Below are 6,778 nucleotides of genomic sequence, written 5' to 3' on the forward strand. Positions count from 1 at the left end.
TAGGGCCTTCTTTAGGTCACTGAATGCGTGTTCCGCCTTGTCGTTCCATACCACGTATAAGGGAGCACCCTTCTTTGTCAAATTGGTCAAGGGTGCTGCCCTTTCAGAGAAATGGGGCACGAACCGGCGGTAGTACCCCGCTAACCCCAAGAAAGCCTACACCTGCCTCTTGGTATTCGAACGGGGCCATTCCAAGATGTCTTTGATTTTTGAACACTGTGGTCTCACCTGTCCCCATCCCACGAGGAAGCCTAAATATTTGGCCTCCTTTAAGCCAAAAAAACAGTTTTGAGGGTTTATGCGGACACTTTAGCTAGTGTCGTGAGGACAGCAGAGACCTACAATAGATGCTCCTCCCAGTTGCCGGAAAAGATGACAACGTCATCCAGGTAGGCGGCACTATAGGACTGGTGGGGTTTCAGCACTCTATCCACCAGACGTTGAAAGGTCGCTGAGGCCCCGTGCAGCTCAAATGGGAGGACCTTGTATTGCCAGTACTTGCTAGGGTTGCTAAAGGCCGTTTTTTCTTTTGCGGATGCCGTTAAGGGAATTTGCCAATACCCTTTTGTCATGTCAAGAGTAGTCAAGTATCGAGCCGTACCCAGCCGCTCAAGCAGGTCGTCAATGCGGGGCATCAGGTAGGCATTGAATTTGGAGACCTGGTTCAGACGTCTAAAGTCGTTACAAAATCTCCAGGAGCCGTCTGGCTTGGAAACGAGGATGATAGGGCTGGACCAGGGGCTATGGCTCTCCTCAATAATGTCCATGTCCAACATTCGTTGCACCTCTAATTCCACTTCAGCGCGTTTTGCCTCCGGGAGTCTATAGGGTCTCTCCCGGACGATTACACTGGTGTCTGTGACTATGTCATGCGCAATCAGTGAGGTCTGGCCAGGCGACTCGCTCACTACTTCGGGGATGGCTAGGATCACCTGGGTTAACTCCTGCCGCTGTTTGGGTGTTAGCTCATCACCGAGGTTAAGGTCAATCGTGCATGAGAAGAGGGAGAGGGACCTATGGGAGTCGGGAAGCTCCTCCCTGTCTTTCCAAGGTTTCAATAAGTTTGCATGGTAGATCCTTTCACTCGGTCGACGATTGGGCTGTTTCACCAAATAGTCGACGAGTCCCTTTCTTTCCTTAACCTCGTATGGTCCTTGCCAGTGAGCGAGCAACTTGGAGTGGGAGGTAGGAACGAGCACCATAACTCGATCCCCCGGGCGGAACTCCCGGAGGACGGAGTTGCGATTGTAACACCGGGCCTGCGCTGCCTGCGCATGAGTCACGTGGTCTTTCAGGAGGGGTCTGATTTTTGTGAGCCTGTCACGCAGTTGCGCCACATACTCCAATATGTTAGAGGAGGGAAGGGCCTCAGCCTCCCAGCCCTCTTTTAGTATGTCCAAAATGCCTCGGGTTGTCGCCCATACAACAATTCGAAGGGAGAGAAGCCTGTAGAGGCCTGAGGTACCTCCCGGTAGGCAAAAAGCACGAGCGGGAGGAGCTGATCCCAGTTCCTGCCGTCCGCGTCGACTACCTTGTGGAGCATCTGCTTAAGCGTCTGGTTAAACCGCTCCACCAACCCGTCTGTCAGACGCTTACAGGTGCTTTATTCTAAGTAATTTGGCCACCTCCCTGAACGTATCCGAGGTAAAGGGTGTACCCTGGTCCATGATATATATGTTTACCCACTCTGGAAAATAAATTGACTAATTCCCGTGCAATGTTTTTGGTGTTAGCGAAGCGCAGGGGAACCACCTCCGGGTATCGGGTGGCGTAATCCACCATAACCAATATGTATTTATGGCCACGGTTTGAGGGCTCCAGAGGTCCTACTAACTCGACCCCTATTCTATAGAAGGGGACATCAGGGTATAGGGATGAGAGGAGCACGGTCCCTTCTAGGAATCTGGCGGATCTGACACTCTGGACAGGATTGGCAGAAGCGCCAGACCTCCTCGTTAATCCAAGGCCAGTAAAAACGGAGCTTAATCCTCTCCAAGGTCTTTTCGGCCCCGAGGTGGGCGCCAAGGAGGTGAGCGTGGGCTAACTTGCATATCTCCCGCCGGAAGGTACGTGGAACTAGCAGCAACTTCCGCACCTCGCCCTCGTGGGTCGCCACCCGATACAGCAGATCATTTTCAAGCACAAAAAAGGGCTTGCGTGGTGTGGAACCGTCGGCTTGTGAGCTGTTTGGCAGAACCACCGCATTCCGGGCAAACCGCAGGGAATCATCGTTCCACTGCTCCCTCTTAAATGAGGCCGGCGTGGATCGAAATTGGTGATCCAAGCTACCCAGAGGGTCTTGTGACCTGGACACCGGAAGAGTTCCCTGGCTAGTCCCTTCCCCGGCAGCCCCAGAGCACGGCGTGGAGACCGCGGGAGGGGCGCCTTGCCCCCTCATAACCAGATCCAACGAGGCCCCGGCAGCGGTGTGTGTCTTACCACAATTTTTTTCCGACCAGTCATGTCCAAGAATCACCGGATATGGGGGTTCAGGCAACACAGTGACCATCAACTTAGTTAACTCCCCCTTCCAGGTGATATAACATTGTGCGGAATGATACAATGTGGTCCCTCCATGCACACAAGTGACTTGTTGGTGCTGTTTCAGCCACTGTCGCAGTAATACATAACGGTGAGCCACAATGCTTATGTTGTTGCCGGAGTCGAACAAAGCCAACACCGCGTGCCCATTTAATAACACCACTCCCGTGTTCGGACTCGCCAAGGGATGCAACGGGGTACAGTACCTCTCCGTTGATGCCCAGGTGCAGTCCATCAGCTCCGCAGCGATGTTCAGGGGACAGGTTGGCAGCAGATGGCCGGTCTCACCGCACTTGTAACAGCGCGGAGAGGCCGGCTTTTCTTTTGGTCTTTGAGGCGCTTCTGCAGCGCGTCGAGGAGGCTCAGGGGTGGCCTCCCATCCCTGTTGGTTCTCACGAGCTGACCTCTCTGACGCTCGAGAACTTCCAGGAGTCCTGGCATGTCCTTATAGGGATGCCGCCGGACCTGCTGGGCGAGGGAACTGGGCATTGCATTGACCAAGCCCTCACAAGCCACCTGCTCAACTACCTTCCGGGCCTGGGGTCCCTCAGGCCTTAGCCACCGCCCCATTTTGCCCCAGAATTCGAAGGCCTGTGCTCGGGCGGGTTTTTCGGGGTCAAATTGCCAGTTCCGCCACTCTCCCGCCTGCTGGCCCGGCGTGATGCCGTAGCGTGCCAGGATCCCCGGTTTGAGGAGGTCGTAGCTCGCGGCCTCCTCCTCGGGGAGGTCATAATAAGCTCGCTGCGCGGGTCCCTTCAGGTAGGGCGCCAGAATAGACGCCCACTCGGACCGCTGCCACTCGTTCCGGATGGCCGTCCGTTCAAAAATGGCCAAATATGACTCGACGTCGTCCGCGTCGGTCATGGGTACCAAAGGCGGAGGCGCCTGTCTAGGCGGGTCGGCCCTTACCCTCTGGGCTTCTGCCAACCTGGCCTTCGTAGCCTCCAACTCCCAGGTGGTAGCGGCTTGCGCTTGCTGCAGAAAAAGTATCTGAGCGTTCATCCCCTGTAGCATGGTATTTAGGTCCTGTCCTTCTGTCATTCTTTCGGATCTTCTATCCTGCCGGCTACGCCACTGTAAAAGATGTAGAAGCACACAGCGTAAAGGTTTGGGGTTTTCCGGTCCTGTATATTGTAGACAATCCACAATAAATCAAAAGAAAGCAGGTCAAAATATAAACTAAACAGTTCATATGCTCGACACCGAATCATGGCGTTGGCGGCCATTTTATGAGGGAGGAGCTGGAAGTGGAGGAATGCTGGGAAGGAACCGTGAGGGAGGATGGGATCGATGACGTCAAGAAAAGATGGAGGAGGAAGGGCGGAAGTAACGCACGCGCGGCAAACCCGCTTATGGTGGCGTATCGTCTTTTTTTCTGAAAGAAAGCAGAGGGAGAAAGTTAGGCCCCCGCCATTCCCTGCCGGCGAATGTCTTACCAGGTGTGTTAAGATCCGCCTGCGGGTCTCCTACTGCTACAAGCGCGTGACTATATATATATATATATATATATATATATATATATACATACACAGTGGACCCTTGACTTACGAACTCAATTCGTTCGCGAGTGCTGGTTGTAACTCAAGTTCGTTGTAAGTCAAGACTATTATTCCCATAAGAAATAATGGACATACCCATAATACGCTCCGAACCTCCCACAGCAAAACGTACTTAACCTTTTCGTAATAAAAAAGGGTTGTATAATAATAATAATTTACCAAAACACCAATAATTTTTCTAATGTACTAACTAAAAAGTTATAAAAAGTGTCTAGCATACCAGAAACAACAATTTCATACTGTACTCACCATTTAATTTGACATCTTTGGGATGCAGGAAGGGAGGAGGAGGAGAATGAAACAAAAGGTGGTTATTGTTGAGAAGGAGCCTCCTTATGCAAATTTTTTCTTTGTAAAATTATCAAGATGGTGGATTTCAACATGCTGTACATATTAGCGAGATCGGTCACACGAACGCCACTCTCATATTTCTGCACAATTTCCTTCTTCGCTTCAATTGTGATTGCTGTTTCTTAAGTTAATAATGACAGTAGTCGAGCACTCAGTTCAAAGCTGGTCGTGTTGTTAACTGCTGTAATAATACACTCCAAAGCAAGCCGGTGCTGTATATATAATATATGTGTATATATATATATATATATATATATATATATATATAAATAGTTTTACTGTCAATTAATGCAAAGAGTACGTGGCACGTGTTTCACCCTAATTCTGGGCTCATCAAGCATACACACTCACTCTCGAGAATCGAACCTCGGACGTCGGTGCTAGAGGCGAAGCCTCTTGTTTTGCACCACGGCGTGTGGTTCATTTATTTCACAGTATGTAGATCGGATATATATATATATATATATAACTCCTGTAGCCACAATAAATGCCTTTATTGAACAGACAAACCAGGGGTGAACAAGTTCCTTTCTACTGGAGCCACAGCCGCGACACACATAAAAAACATCAATACTAACTCATAAACTTGCAATATTATTTAGGAAAATCGCAACATTTTACTCACCAAAAATTCAAATTATTTGTAAACAATATCCATCCTCCTCTCTTTCCTCAAAAACAGTTCAATTACTCTGTCGTACGGATTACCCGTGCGCTTCAGTTCCATCAAAAAGTCCCTTTCTTATCGCCATCGAAGGTAATGCTGAAAGTCGAACTTGCCCTGTCCTATGTCTGGCATAAGTTTGAATAGGCTTTATGGCTGAAAATGTCCGCTCGACAAGCAGTGTACACGGAAATGCTCACCGCCAAATATATACCAATGTGTACAGCTGCCACATGCTCTCATTCAGATTTTTCTGATGAAGGAAGTGAAGATCAGTGGGAGATTTTCCTGCAAAATCACCCATGGCATACATTACAGTCAGTTCTGTTTTTAGCCGAGACAGATCAAAAAGCGCTCCGTGGCTCTTGTGTTAAACTGGAGAAGGCTGCATGCGTGAAATCTTTCTTGTATTCCCGAAACTTCTGGGGCTTGAGGAGCGTGACAAACATCAGGTTTTCGTGGTCTTGAAATCTGGTCTGTGTCTGGCAAATAATATTGTCCAGAATCCTGCCATTGAGTTGGCTGTAGTGCACGCGACGATCTTTCACAAGGAGCGTTGCAGTGCGTTCAGTGGCCTCGTAGAGTTCCTCATATCGGCTTCTATCCAATCAATGAGTCTGAATACGGTGACGTTGCCGTACGTCTGCTAGAGGGCCCTACTGACACCAATTCAAAATCTGACTGGTTGAAGCAACAGGTTAATCGACGTTTATTCTGTGTTAGAGTGCCTGGCACAATGGATTGTGAAAGCCTCTCTGCCTGTCAACAAATGATGGCTGAAATGTGATTGGTTAAATGCTTTAATACGAGCCTCCCACGGCTATCGAGGTCCAGTCTATTACAGTATATGGACAAAAGTAGGTTCCAGTTATGACCATTACGCGTAGAATTTTGAAATGAAACCTGCCCAACTTTTGTAAGTAAGCTGTAAGTAATAAGCCTACCAAATTTCAGCCTTCTACCTACATGGGAAGTTGGAGAATTAGTGATGAGTGAGTGAGTGAGTGAGTCAGTCAGGGCTTTGCCTTTTATTAGTATATATACAGTGCATCCGGAAAGTATTCACAGTGCATCACTTTTTCCACATTTTGCTATGTTACAGCCTTATTCCAAAATGGATTAAATTCATTTTTTCCTCAGAATTCTACACACAACACCCCCATAATGACAATGTGAAAAAAGTTTACTTGAGGTTTTTGCAAATTTATTAAAAATAAAAAAACTGAGAAATCACAGTCTCGGGCAGGCTCGGCGAGAGTTTAGGCACAACATCATGCACATAGCCGAATTCTCAGTCAGTGCTTCACCGAGTGTCTGCATGGGTAGTTGTGTTGTATTCGGATACTGTGCTGCTCGAGTTTCATATCGCATCTTAAAGTTTTCTTTGAGATGAACAAAAGTGAGAAACAACAGCAGTTTATGCTGAAAGAAAAATTAACAATCCTGGTAAAAGTTGATTCTGGAATGAGGAGAGTGACGTGGCATAATCACTTTGGAATCGTGCCTTCTTCTTCATCTAATGTCTCGTTTTCATTCTGTGTTCATATCTGTATTTCTATAAAAAATACATCTAATGTCTTGTTTTCATTCTATCTTTTCATTCTTTTATACGTGTAGACGTAGTCTGGGAAAGACAAATGGGGAGAGTGTGAGGAAGAGTAGA

This window comes from Polypterus senegalus, chromosome 11 (assembly GCF_016835505.1).
Source record: "Polypterus senegalus isolate Bchr_013 chromosome 11, ASM1683550v1, whole genome shotgun sequence".
Lineage (NCBI taxonomy): Eukaryota > Metazoa > Chordata > Cladistia > Polypteriformes > Polypteridae > Polypterus > Polypterus senegalus.